A 15684-nucleotide genomic window follows, 5' to 3' on the forward strand; every position below is an offset into this window, starting at 1 on the left:
GGAAGCCCCAAAGGAAAACTCTTAAAAAGGGATAGACTGAGAATCAGATTAAAATATTCTTGTGAATCTTTCATTAATTCATGATAATTAAACCAATTTTCATGTACATTTAAAAGTGACTCTTACAGGAAAGTCTGCTCATACACTAGAATTTCAGGAGATAATTTGTTGGTTTGTGTAAAGGAGCTACTTTTATATTAATATTTATAGTATCTTTGATGAACTTTAAAAGGGCAATTCTACTCATCAAAAGTTAATGCTGCTAAAACAGGTGTGAAATAAAGTGCATATATTATCATATTTTATGGCAAGATAAGAAACAACATACATCTTAAAGAAATTTGTTTCTTTAAATTGTATAAAGAAATTTTAACTTTAGTAAATAAAGAAACATTGACTTTAATAAATAATACTCATCATTCTTTGCTGACTTAGAACACATTATATCCATTTATTAGGAAGTTTCAAATCTTTCATTTCAGGGGAAAAAATCTTGATTATGACGATATCTTTTCTGTTTCTTTGGCTTAGTTTTCGTGTTTGGAGGATCAAAACATATGAATGTTCTGCTTTCTTCATCTATATATTCCTCCTTTCTTCAGTTTTCCTGCCTGTATTTTCTATGGGATGTATTCACTTCTTAAAAATTTTTATTGGAGTATATTTGCTTTACAATGTTGTGTTAGTTTCTACAGTACAGCAAAGTGAATCAGCTATACATATAAATATATCCCCTCTTTTTTGAATTTCCTTCCCATTTAGGTCACCACAGAGCATTGAGTAGAGTTCCCTGTGCTATACAGCAGGTTCTCATTAGTTATCTATTTTATACATATTAGTGTATATATGTCAATCCCAATCTCCCAATTCTTTCCACACACCCCCCTTTCCCCCTTGGTGTCCATACATTTGTTCTCTACATCTGTGTCTCTATTTCTGCCTTGCAAACAAGTTTTTCTGTACCATTTTTCTAGATTCCCGATGTACGCGTTAATATACGATATCTGTTTTTCTCTTTCTGACTTCACTTCACTCTGAATGACAGTCTCTCAGCCCGTCCACGTCTCTACAAATGACCTAATTTCATTCCCTTTTATGGTTGAGTAATATTCCATTGTATATATGTACCACATCTTCTTTATCCATTCCTCTGTCGATGGACATTTAGGTTGCTTCCATGACCTGGCTATTGTAAATAGTGCTGCAATGAACATTGGGGTGCATGTGTCTTTTTGCAGCTCAATATCAAAAAAACAAAGGACCCAATCAAAAAATGGGTGGAAGATATAAATAGACATTTCTCCAAAGAAGACATACAGTTGGCCAAGAGGCACATGAAAAGATGCTCAACATCACTAATTATTAGAGAAATGCAAATCAAAACTACAATGAGGTATCACCTCACACCTGTCAGAATGGCCATCATCAAAAAATCTACAAACAATAAATGCTGGAGAGGGTGTGGAGAAAAGGGAACCCTCTTGCACTGTTGGTGGGAATGTAAATTGATACAGCCACTATGGAGACCAGTATGGAGGTTCCTTAAAAAACTAAAAATAGAATTACCATACAACCCAGCAATCCCACCATGGGCATATACACTGAGAAAACCATAATTCAGAAAGACACATGGATTCATGTTCTTTATCACATAGCTGTCTAAGCAAATATTTTGTATAAGTCTGTGGTTTGCTCATTCTCTCAACAGTGTCTCTCATGAAGCAGATTTTAAATGTGATAAAGTACAATTTATCATTTTCCCCCTATGGTTCATGAGTCTTGTGTTTTATACAAAAGCTTGTGACTAACCCATAGTCGAAAAAGCGTTGTCCTATTTTTTCTCTAGAAATATTATTATAGTAGGTTTTCTACTAAGGCCTAAGAATTATTTTGAGAAAACTTTTATATATGATGCAAAGAATGACTCATGTCTCTGTTTTTGTGACATAAGGTTAGTCTACCTATTGAGTGTCACTAAAAAAATTACTATCCTTCTTCCATGGATATTCCTTAGCAACTTTGTTAAAAATCAATTGACTATTTTCTGTGGATCTATTGTTGAAGACTCTGTTCTTTTCCATTGATCTAGATATCTATATTTTCACCAACACCACACTCTCTTGATTATTTTAGTTTTGTGGCAAATCTTGAAATTAGATTATGTAAATCTTACTTTATTCCTCTTTTTCAAAATTGCCCTGACTCCATTAGTTTCTCTCTTTTTATTTTTTTGTAAATTGTAGAATTACCTTATCAATTTTTTCAGAAATTCTTGTTTATTTTTAATTAAGGTTGCATTGAATATACAGATCATTTGGGATTACATTTAATTAATAGATCCTTTGTTCACAATTAGGCTGAGTATCAGTATCATCTTTCTTTCTTTCCTCCCTTCCTTCTTTTCTGCTTTCCTTCTATCTTTCTTTTAAAACTCAGATTCCATGGCCATCATTGCCTATCTACTAATTTAGAATCTCTGGGTATGGGCTTAAGCATCTATGTATTTTTCACAATTTTTTGAAGAATTTCTTTAAGTACCTAGCCTAATACTAGTCTATAGATTAGTATTGGGTGGGTCGAAAAGTTCGTTTGGGTTATCCGGTAACATCATAGAGAAAAACCCGAACAAACTTATTGGCCAACCCAATATAAAGCGTCCTCAGACAAGACGCTATACAACTCAAATTCTGACCTTTATTTTTGACAGAGCTCTAATTCTAATGTTATATTACATAGAATAACAATTATCTGTATACTCTCCCATTTCTGTTGTCAATACTTTCTATTCATCTATTTATATCTTATTTCTTCTATTAACTACTCAGTGAGTTTTAAAATATCTTTCATACTACTTAGAAGTGTAGCATCTTTAAAGTTAAATGAGTATTGTAATCTCTATTAAATGATTTTGAATTCTGCCATAGCTTATGCTTTTATTATTATTTCTTCATGTCCATGTTGATAGGGTTTTGAGAGAAGTAAACAGGTTATATTCCCAGGAACAAGAAACTGGATTTCAGAGAATTTAAGCTGTCTCTTAGTGTCAGAGCTAGGACTATGTCTCATATCATTAAATTTCTTTTCCAGTCCTATGCATATTCTTTTTCCACTGAAGGATCATTTTGTACCAGAAGCTAAAGTTCATTCATGTAGTCATTTTTATCATGTAGTTCATTGCTCCAGAACCATTCTCTTGTTTACCGTGGAAAAAAAATCCTCTTGTTACTTTTTGGTCCCAGAAGAGAATTAGTGTGTTTTCCCTTGGGGCATTCCCATAGATTTCAAGAAGAGCTTGAGAACCTGGTATAAGAGTCCAAACATTTGGTATCCATAGCACACCTTAATAAAATGAGCAGTGCATTTCCACAGGTAAGAAGAAATATTTTACATCACCTACAAAATATTGATATACCAGAAGTTATAACTATGAATCTCAAACTAGATTATAATCTTTAGTATGTAAATCTGAGATAGAAATTTCTAGTTAACTCAGAGTTGAATAAAAATTAAATGAGAGAATTCACAGGAACATAACAGGGAAAACAGTAAAGACTCTTTGCATGTTTAGGTCAATAGATTTGTAAATTAGAAATTTTATTTAATTTCCTTGATGGAATATAACTTAAGTCATTATGAGGTAGTGGAAATAAGGTGTTATATTTAAAATTCAGGAAAACTATTAAATGGAGATAAAATTATCAACTGAGCATTGAATATATGACATTTGGAGATCATAATTATTTTCCTTATAGAGGGATATAAATTTTTCTTTAATTTATTGTACTAGTTAGCTAATTCATCTAGAATCCACTACTGGGCTTTTTGTTTGTTTGTTTTTATTGTTTTGTTTTGTTTAATATAATGGTCTGCTTAAGCTTGTGGCTTTACAAAAGAATTAAAATACATGAAGCTGTTGTATTGTTTCCAGAGGATATTTCCAGAACTATGGCATATCACAGTGAGTCTGTAATATGGTCAAGTGGAAGTAGCTTAAAGTTTGGAGACAGAGAAACCTAGACATGAATCCTGGCTTTGTTGGTAACTGACTGTGTGATCTTGATCAAGTTACAGGTCAGGTGGTTCTCAGTTTTCTCATCTATAAAAGGATGCTGAGTTAGTTTGCAATTTGCTATGTACGTTACATAAGATAATGTACACAAAGTTTCTAACACCTAGTGGCCACTTAATAACTTGCAGTAGTTGCTACTATAGCTGTAGCTTTCCTTCTTCTCAAGCTTAGTGTTTGTAGTACTCTTCCCTTGATATATGGCACTTTGTTTTCTGACTATATGAGTGTTGAAGAACTGATTTGATTTTAGTTATCCAGAGTGACCATGTTTTCTTAATAATCTGAGATCTCTATTTTTGTCTTTCTAGCTTATATCTCTTAAAGTAAAATCAGCAAGACATAAACACAATCAGTTCCAATATCCTTAAGTATTAGTTGACAGAAATGCCTGTTTGAAGAACATCTTCAATGGGTAGATAAACCTTATACTTTTTGACTATTATTCCTCCAGTTCCTTAGAGTGAAGTAGACAATTAATTACTCTAATGGAATATAATTTGTACTAAAATATACTTTCATTCATAAACCACCATCTTGCACTACAGATAAAATCAGAGAAGTCGAGAGTTATGAGAAAATTATTATGGGCAAAATTACCAGGGGAATTTAAGCAAACACACTATTATTTTACTGTAATGCCCAAAGTCAGAATGCAGTAACAGAAATGTATTTTTAAGGTGACTGATAACATAGAATATTCAGATTCTCTGGGTTTAATCTCATAAGAAAAGTACTTTAGTATATCTTAATATCGTGTAACAAACATACATAAGTAAAAGAAGCAATACTTAGTTTCTGGTTTGGTGACCATTCATTGTTCAATGCTTTGGTGAAGAACTGATTTTAATTCCCTATTAATATTTCATAAGTAAATAAAATTCGGAAGTCATATTTCACATGTATGCATACTCCACATATAAGGAAAACATTTTAATTTTATAAAACATATTTAATGTATTTCATAAATAAGCACTCTGCAATCACACTGTGTCCATGTATTGATAGTTGAACAAGACATGCACAAAAATTTTGGTCAATCTTAGTTACTTTTTGATTTGAAGCATAAGGTTACGTTTCCAATGTCACACTAGGTGCTAAATCTGATGTTTTAATATAAGGTTTTAGAGTCCAAATACAATGTTCTTCATCTTCCACAATTGTGCTACATCAGACACATCAGTTAAATAAAGGTTAGAATTGTACTAAAAGTAAAATTTCCCTTATGTATGTCAGTCAACATGTATTTTGTGATGATTACCTTTAGTAGACTACTTATTTATATATTTTTCTAAAACTGCTTACGTATATTTATTTGTTTTCTTTTTAAAATTTTTATTGGAGTATAGTTTATTTACAATGTTGTGTTAGTTTCAGGTATACAACAAAGTGAATCACTTATACATATACCTATATCCACTCTTTTTAAGATCTTTTTCCATATAGATCATTACGGAGTATTGAGTGGAGAGTGCTATGCAGTAGGTCATTATTAGTTATTTATTTTATATATAATAGTGTTTATATGTCAATCCCAATCTCCCAATTTATCCCTCCCTCTGCTTCCCCACCGGTAACCGTAAGTTTGTTTTCTACATCTGTGACTCTATTTCTGTTTTGTAAATAAGTTCATTTGTACCATATTTTTAGATTCCACATATAAGCAATATTATATTATATTTGTCTTTTTATGTCTGACTTACTTCACTCAGTATGACGATCTCTAGGTTCATCCATGTTGCTGCAAATGGCATTATTTCGTTCTTTTTTATGGCAAAATACAAATAGCTCATGCAGTTCAATATCAAAAAAAACCAAACAACCCAATCAAAAAATGGGCAGAAGACCTAAATAGACATTTCTCCAAAGAAGACATACAGGTGACCAAAAAGCACATGAAAAGATTCTCAACATCACTAATTATTAGAGAAATGCAGATCAAAACTACGATGAGGTATTACTTCACACCAGTCAGAATGGCCATCATCAAAAAATCTACAAACAGTAAGTGCTGGAGAGGGTGTGGAGAAAGGGAACCCTCCTATACTGTTAGTGAGAAAGTAAATTGGTACAACCATTATCGAGAACAGTATGGAGGTTCCTTAAAATACAAAATATAGAACTATGATATGATCCAGCAATCCCATTCCTGGACATATATCTGGAGAAAACCATAATTTGAAAAGATACATGCGCCCCATTGCTCATTGCGGCACCATTTACAATCACTAAGACATGGAGGCAACCTAAATGTCCAGTAACAGAGGAGTGGATAAAGAAGATGTGGTACATATATTTTCATTTACTTTCACTGTGCTTATTCCTATATGCTTAATTTCTATTTTGTTCCCAACTCTCTTTCATGCATATCTTTGTATATAACCTACAGATGAGAGAGAGAGAGAGCGAGAGAGGGAACGAGAAATGGAGGGACAAAAAGAGAGAGAAATTTTTTTAACAGATTTGAATCTTTTGATACCAAAATAACAAAGTAATACATATTTCTATTATTAATTGATGGTTTATATTATTTTAATAATGTAACCATTCAAACTAAGCTGGAAATTATAGTATTATTATTACAAGACATTTTGTGTGTGTGTGTGTGTGTGTGTGTGTGTGTGTGTGTTCACAGGACTAATGTATAATTCATCTGTAGTACACAGAAGTCTAAATTTAAATTTATTATATTTTTTTACTCTCGAATTCTCTAAGAATTAAATAAGTATATTTTTTTTCATTTAATATCCACACATTCAAAAATCTATTTAGTCTTTGTGTTAAAAAAAATCTTTCACATGGATCTGAGAAATTTCTGGGAAAATAAAGACAAGCAGCTTTCTTTTTCTTCTATGAATGGTTTTAAGCTGGTTTTCTGATTCTTTCTTGATGTATGGAAATCTCAATATGATAAAAATATAATGTTTCATGTCACAAGTATAAATTATTTTTATATCCATGGTTTTATACACTGCAGATTTTTTACTCCTTTGAGTACATTTTGGTCCATGTCACTTCAGGAAAAACAAGACTCACAGTGCTGAAATCTTGCTCCTAAACATGGTAGATGCAATATTTAATACTTTTCAATCATGAAGACTTTCAGTCCAGGTACAGGTGACTCCTCACCTTTTTTTTGAGAATGATGACTGTAAAGTTTTTATTAGAGCCAGTGTCATGATTGAAATACTACCGTGTAAGGCAGTGAGTGACCATGTCCCATCTGACTGAGAGTTGGTTCTATTTCCCAATTTTTTAATAGTTGATTTACAATGTTTCAAGTGTACTGCAATTTTTAATGCCCTTATTTTTTTCATACTCCACAGAATGAGAAAAAGTCTGACAGCATAGGGAAACATACCGGAAATAAAACACTACTTTCTAGCACATGTAGTGATTTTATTCTTTTAGCAATAGCTTCTATAAATTGTATTATCTATTACTGAGTGATTTTCCTTTTATAATAATTTAAAGAATCCTTAAGAAACTATGAGATATTAAAGAAACAGCCATGATTTATTTTTGACAGAAATATTTCTCAAAAATACACCCAAGGACTTTGCAAGGATAATGAGTATATGAACGGAGAAAAATGTAAAATTTTTCAGGGCTGCTAGAATAAATTACCACAGACTGTTGGTTTAAACAATAGAAATTTACTTCTCACTGTTCTACAATCCAGGAGTCTAAAGATCAAGGTGAAGGCAGGGTTGACTTCTGAGGCATCTCTCCTTCACTTGTAGATAGCAGCCTTCTCCCTTTGTGTTCACGTCATCATTCCTCCTTGTGTTTCTGCGTTCTATCTCCTCTTCTTATAAGAACACCAGTCATATTGGATTAGGGTCCACCCTAAAGACCTCAATTCAAGTTAATTATCTCCAGAAAGATCTTATTGCCAAATACAGTCTCATTCTGAGCTACAGAGATTTAGGATTTCAACATATAAATATTGGTATATACTATTTGTATATTTATACACACACAGTCACAAATGCATGTAATCCTTAAAATATATGGTATTAGCTTTTATCTCATATAACTCAAATTGGCTAGGTTCCTGTAGTTGCAATTATTAGTAACTTTATAATTATACCTGACGAACTTGAGCAAATACTGCCTAATCAATAGGAAAATCACAGGTCACACATTCCCATACCACCTTCCACGGAATTGTTGGTACTGGACTCCGGTTCAAAGCACTCTGCTCTATCCTTAGATCTATGCATTGGCAGCAGTCTAACCCCAGCCTGCAGTTCAGGGACCACACATATGTGTTCAAATTTCTGGTGTCATTACTACACTTTTTGTGAGAGTGTGTTTCTCCCCTTCTTATTGTTTCATCCAGAGTATGGACACTAAACTCATTCAATTACTTCTCACAGAGTACAGAGACTAAGCATTAGCATTACCAAGATTATACTTAATCTCAAGAATGACAAAAGATAAGCACAATTCAGAGAGTAAGGTAAGAATGACTGGCAGACTGGGCTCTTAGAAAAGTAAGATCCACCACATCTTCATGGGCTTCCTTGCAGGCCTGGTCCTGACTCAGCTTTGCTCTGTTTTCCTTTGACCCCTCCCACTCTGTGATGCCCTTGTAGATGCCATCATTCCTCAGTGCCCAGGCCGAAGAACAACGTACAGGAAAACATCCCTACTGCGCTCGTGTTTAACCCTGCTTCCAACAGACCTCATTTTCATTGCAAGGATATGTATCTTTCAAAGTTAATTATATGTATTTTTTCTTCCATCTCCCTATCCTTTCATTATCATTAATATTTTTGAGTGTGAAATCCCTTTATTTGTAATAGGACTATCTCCTTAAAATAGAGAGTCTAACCTAAAGATTTCTCCCTAAAATGGGATTATTAAGTATAAATAACACCTCAACAACACAAATACAATAGAACATCTTTTACTATACTGTGTTACCATCACAGTTGTTTAGATTTTCTGGTTTATTTTTTTTTCCTTTTTTAAAAATTTTCTCTTCTTTTAATTGGGCTACTTTATTCTTCTTTTCTAGTGTTCTGAATTGGGTATGGTTTTACCAATGAATACTATGTCAGTGGCAACCCACTATTTTATTATGTCATACTTCAGTTATGAATACTTCTAATTTTTTTCTTATTTCTATTTGGCTTAGGAGGGGTTTAGTAACTTATTTCTAAATGCCAAAATGATACGGTTTGAGAGTTCTTAAAAATGTGTTATTCATGTCTAATCAGAATGCAATTTTTAAATTAATTTTATTCAGATGTTAGTTTTCAATAATATGAAAGTTTTCATAAATGCTGCATGTACACTTGAAAAGTAAGGTAATTTTTCTTATATATGGTCAAAGCTTAATAAATGTTTATCTATAAAAAAAATTTTAGGGGCTTCCCTGGTGGCGCAGTGGTTGAGAATCTGCCTGCTAATGCAGGGGACACGGGTTCGAGCCCTGGTCTGGGAGGATCCCACATGCCACGGAGCAGCTGGGCCCGTGAGCCACAACTGCTGAGCCTGCGCGTCTGGAGCCTGTGCCCCGCAACGGGAGGGGCCGCGATAGTGAAAGACCCGCGCACCGCGATGAAGAGTGGTCCCCGCGCCGCGATGAAGAGTGGCCCCCACTTGCCGCAACTAGAGAAAGCCCTCGCACGAACCGAAGACCCAACACAGCCAAAAATAAATAAATAAATAAATAAAGTAGCTATAAAAAAAAAAAAAAAAAAAAAAGTAAAACAAGATACATCTTCTAAAAGAAAAAAAAAAAAATTTTTATTGAATGTGAAGTTTAATTATTTTATGTCCTAATTAATGTTTTCTTGACTGAAAATATTTAATAGAGGTGTGATAAGTTTTCCTAATGTTACAATACTTCTGCCCATTTCTGTCTTTGCACCTGCTCTGTGAGAAATTTACTTCATTATATTTCTCACTACATTATTATTTGCATAGGTAACACGTACGAATAAGTCTTTATTGTGAATCGAAATCTATTATTATAAAGTATCCTTTTAAATTTTGATACTCTTCCCTGCATTTATATTTTTTAGTATTAAAATTAAAACCAGGGGCTTCCCTGTTGGCGCAGTGGTTGAGAATCTGCCTGCCAATGCAGGGGACACGGGTTCGAGCCCTGGTCTGGGAAGATCGCACATGCCGCCAAGCAACTAGGCCCATGCGCCACAACTACTGAGCCTGCGCGTCTGGAGCCTGTGCTCCGCAACAAGAGAGGCCGCGATAGTGAGAGGCCCGCGCACCGCGATGAAGAGTGGCCCCCGTTCGCCGCAACTGGAGAAAGCCCTCGCACAGAAATGAAGACCCACCATAGCCATAAATAAATAAATTTAAAAATAAAATAAAATAAAACCTATGCTTTCTGTTCATGGGTATTGCCTAAATGTATATGCATCCTCACTTTTATTATTACCTTCTTAAACACTGTGTAATATATTTGGCTTTTCAAAAACTATCCTGAAATTGTTTTCTTTTTAAAGGTGTATTAGGTGCATTAACAATTATTGCTAAACATATATTTAGTCTTGGGTTTGTCATAATGTTCATGTTAATAATGCGTCATACTCACACAGACTTATACACAAATATACACACACAAAAATATGTGTTTTTTAGGATTTGAACTAGTTTTAAAATTTTTATATTTTTAGAACATCATATTTTTTGAAAATTAATACTAATGTGAGGTCTATCATTTTATTACACACAAGTGAAGTCCAAAGGTTGAAACTTATTTTTAATTACTATTAAATAATACTGGGAAAAAAGAACAGTATATGGTATATTAAAACTATTCTTCTATCATCGTTGATTATATATGTAGAACTTCTTTTGTCTTGCTAAAATTAATTATATATAGGAATATAGTATTATGGACATCCTCTCTGGGGTCAATCTATTTTAGTAGAATTACAGAGCCAACATTTAAGAGCTCTGACTCTGGAAAAATTACTAAATTCGCTGTGCCCATTTTCTCATCTAAAAAATGTGGCTAACTGTAGTACATATATAATCTCATGGGAATTAAATACTTTATATTAAATACTTTATTAAGTATTTAATTAATTTAATTAAGTATACTTTATTAATAAAGTATTTAATATTTATGAAATACTTTAATAAAGGGAAGCATTTAGAACAGTGTCAGGCTTATTCTCATTATTCAATATATTTGCTTTTATTATATTACATCCAAATGTGAATTTATACCTATTTCTGTATTTGGCAATCAAATTAAGATTTTTCTCTTCATACACTGTACACACCTCATTATTATCACTTCCTAGAAACACTAATGTAAATATGTAATGTTGCTCACAGAAACACAGGTCGTTTGTAAGTAATTCCTGCTAAGTATTAAATTTGATTTCTCAGCCATTTAAGCATTGAACACTATGGGTAGAAGGAATATCCCAAATGTGTCTGACTTCATCCTCATGGGATTGACAGATTCTAAAGAGACCTGGCTGGTCCTTTACACTATATCTCCGGATTTACCTAACTACTGTGTTGGGGGATGCAGGGATGATGTTGATAATCCTCCTGGATCTCCAGCTTCACACCCCCATGTATTTTTTCCTCAGTCACCTGTCATTTCTTTTTTTTTTTTTTTAAATGGGAATTATTTATTTATTTATTTATGGCTGTGTTGGGTCTTCGTTTCTGTGCGAGGGCTTTCTTTAGTTGCGGCAATTGGGGGCCACTCTTCATCGCGGTGCGCGGGCCTCTCACTGTCACGGCCTCTCTTGTTGCAGAGCACAGGCTCCAGACGCGCAGGCTCAGTAATTGTGGCTCACGGGCCTAGTTGCTCCGCGGCATGTGGGATCTTCCCAGACCAGGGCTCGAACCCGTGTTCCCTGCATTAGCAGGCAGATTCTCAACCACTGCGCCACTAGGGAAGCCCACCTGTCATTTCTTGACCTCAGTTATTCAACTGTCATTACCCCTAAAACCTTAGAAAATTTACTGACTTCCACCAAGTATATTTCATACCTGAACTGCTCCACCCAGATGTATTTCTTTGTTCTCTTCAGTGCCACTGAATTTTCCTTCTCTCCTCAATGACCTATCAGCACTATGTAGCTACCTGCAATCCTCTGCATCACCCAGTTGTTATGTCCATAACATGCTGCTGCTGCCTAGTCTTTGGATCTTATTTGAGTGACTTTATGGACGCCTTTGTCAATGTGCTTTGCATGAGCAGATTGGATTTCTGTGGCTCGAATATAATCTATCACTTTTTCTGCGATGCTCCCCCAACTTGAGTCCTGTCCTGCACTGACACACACAACATTGAAATCGTGATATTCATTTTCACTGGCTCCACCCACATGGTGCCTCACATCACAATATGTGTTCATCCTGTCTGCTATTCTGAAAATTACTTCCACTTCACAAAAGCGACAAGCCTTCTCTACTTGTGCCTCCCATCTTCCGGGAGTCACCATCTTTTATGGCACTACGATTTGATCTTACTTAAAACCAGTTAAGTCCAACTCTTTGGGAAAGGATCAAGTGGCTTCTGTTTTTTATACTATTGTCATCCCCATGCTGAATCCACTCATCTATAGTCTTAGAAATAAAGAAGTAAAAAATGCTCTCATTAATGTCATGCAGAAGAGAAAGGGCTACGGGAAATTAAAATAGCAGTGATTCTAGACTTTAAGTTCATTTTTTTTTCTTTCCTATAATGTATATCTTTGGTCTTTTTCCAGAAACAGTTGAATCCTTTATTTATTTATTTATTTATTTGCTTATTTACTTATTTATTTATTTATTTATTTTCTGTTGAACCATCCTTTGCTTGACCTAATATGATCTTGGGCACTTCCAGGAATGTGCCTTTAGCAATCCACACTGTAATTGGAAACCATGAAACATGTTCAGTCTATGGTCTAAATATATGTGGTTTTAAGGGCAACTGATTTGCAAAATGAAAAATATAGTTGTCACCTTTTAAACTATGTCATACACATTCCCATGCATAATCCATTTCAGAGAATTTTACGATGGAAAATAGTTCCCGTTTGGGAACAATGATAACACGTTTAGAAATTATCTCATTCATTTTGTGGAGAAGCAATATAGCAGAATGATCATAAGCACTTGCTTTGGAAACAAACATTCCAGGATGTAGATTCCAGATCTGCTACCCTTTTAGCTGTATAACCCTTTAAAATCACTGAAACTTTAAGCCTCCAGTTTCCTCTACTGCACAAAATAAATAATAAATCCAGGTCCATAGAGTTACTGTAAAGATTAAACCAGACAATAGATGTAAACCATTTAAGGCAGTACTAATACATGCTGGCCATTACCATTAGAACACTCACATTCCTGAGTATTTTCAATGCACAGTGGTTTTTTCTTAAAGAATATTCACTTGTGGTTTATACTTTTGGCTGATTTAAAGGACAAGCACACAAACAGCTAAGGAAAAACTCAGCACTTCACAACTTTGGATTTAGAATGGCATATATTAATATTGGATAAAATTTGAAAAATACTGAAAAATTTAAGGAAATAGAAATGCCCTAAGAGTTAACAACAGCTTTGTGTGTGTTCCTCTAGATTGATAGTTACGTATGCATATGTTATGTACATAAACAATATTTCTGTCATTTCCTATGTACTTTTTTGCAACTTTCAGTATACACCTGCAAGTTTAACCTTTGATTATCCCTTGTCATTGAAATCGAGGATGCATGTGTTAGGGTACATAGGAAAAATTGAGACGCTCATATTGCAGTGCTTTGGACATGAAATGTTTGTAAATTCATCAAGTTAAAGACCTGCATGAAGTGATATCACGTTGGTGGCTATCTGAAAACATTAAAAATCCTACCTTCTGTGATGTGTCAACAAGGTTCAGTAAACTGTTTTTTTCGTTGAAATTGTGTGTATCAAAAAAAAATCATTGCCTTTCTCCTGATTTCTATAGGTTTGGTTAGATCACTAAAAATAAATTCTGAATTAAATGCTTGACTCATGCGTTTTAAATTTTTTAACAGAGACAAGTTGTAAAGCTACAAATTTACAATAAATTCAGATTTTATGACAACCCATTCACTTTAGTCGGGTGAAGTGTGACTTTAACACTAAAGAGTGCTAAAATTTCCTTTCTTTTTAAATTTTTCCTCTACATAATCTTATCTCACTTTCTTATCTCACTATCACTTCCTTTCTTGTAAGTATTTTGAAGCAAGTTATTAGGTAAGTACAAACTTAGGATCATTTTTCCTTCCTATTTAAGTTGTTATTTTACAATTAAGGAATATCCCTTTTTATAAATAATATTTCCCCCTAATGTTTGCTTTTTCAGATATTATAGTTACATCAGCTTCCTCCAAGTGTGTGTTTGCGTTGTATAACTTTCCCCATCTTCTTGCATTCTACCTGTCTGTATCCTGTATCTCTTATAAATTGCGTATACTTGTTTCTTGTTTTTTTGTTGTTTTTGTAGTTATTTATTTGTTTTCTTAATCTACTCCAGTGGCTCTCCACGTAGGCAATTTTGCCCCACAGGGGATATTTAACAATGTCTAAAGACATCTTTAGTTGTCCTAACTGGAGAGGGGAGAAGTTACTGGCATCTAATGTTGACCTGCAATGAACACGACAGTCTCCATAATGAAAAATCATCCAGTCCCAAATGGCAATAATGCTGAGGTCGATAAACCCTGATTTAGTTTGTCAGTCTTTCTTTTGGTATGTAATAATTAGCATAGCTGATTTTACATGGAGCATCTTACAATTCCATTTATGTTTTTCCTTCTGAACTTTATTTCCTCCTTGTGGTGTATTATTCAATTCATTGAGATTGCATTATTAAATTTTCTCTTATTAAACATAAAATGATATACTTCAACTAATAAAACACAAAGTTTGAGAGACGTTGTAGATTAGATCATCAGACTGATCATATTTGTAAACCTAATTTCAAATATATAATTCAAAAGTTGACTTAGAGCTATTTTTTGAAAATGAAAGAAAATCTTAGTTTGATTTTAAGCTGTATTGAAATAATCAAGATAATTTGTCTTTTTTAAAAAAATTTTTATTGTGGTAAAAGTCACGTAATATAAAACATACTATTTTAACCATATTTAACTGTACAGTTCAGTGGCACTAAGTACATGCACCATAATATTGTGTTAATATATAAGCAGTATTTACAGACTTGTGTTTATTTGTTAACAAGATACCTAATCTGATTAAGAAGGAATGAAAATAAATTTATAAATTCAATTTAAAATATTAAGGAGTTTAACTAAATAACTTTGTGGCAATGTTTAAGAGCCTTGACAAAAGTGAGTGTTGCAATTTACTAGCTACATAATTAGAATACTATGTTTTGCAATTTGAATCAAAACTAAGGGAAAAAATTGATTGTTGTCTTCGTTACAGCAAAACATTGCTTGTTAAATGACAATATAGAAAGTTTTACTTGTGTGTAGTCTTTTCTGGGTGAAAAGGATATCTTGACGATAACAAATAACTCATAATAAAAAATAGATAAGGAATTATGTGTTCAGTAATCCAAAACAGAATCACTAGCCACACGAGCTAATTTTCAATTTCAGATGGATAACCTTTGAAGATTAATATACTGATAA

At 33.5% G+C, this 15684-nt stretch overlaps 1 pseudogene; it reads left to right on the forward strand.

The window, feature by feature from the left end:
• The first annotated feature begins 11463 nt into the window (after positions 1 to 11463).
• LOC103020330 (olfactory receptor 8H1-like) lies at positions 11464 to 12715 on the forward strand (annotated as a pseudogene).
• The last annotated feature ends 2969 nt before the right edge of the window (positions 12716 to 15684 follow it).

The sequence above is a fragment of the Balaenoptera acutorostrata genome, chromosome 9, assembly GCF_949987535.1.
Source record: "Balaenoptera acutorostrata chromosome 9, mBalAcu1.1, whole genome shotgun sequence".
Taxonomy (NCBI): Eukaryota; Metazoa; Chordata; class Mammalia; order Artiodactyla; family Balaenopteridae; genus Balaenoptera; species Balaenoptera acutorostrata.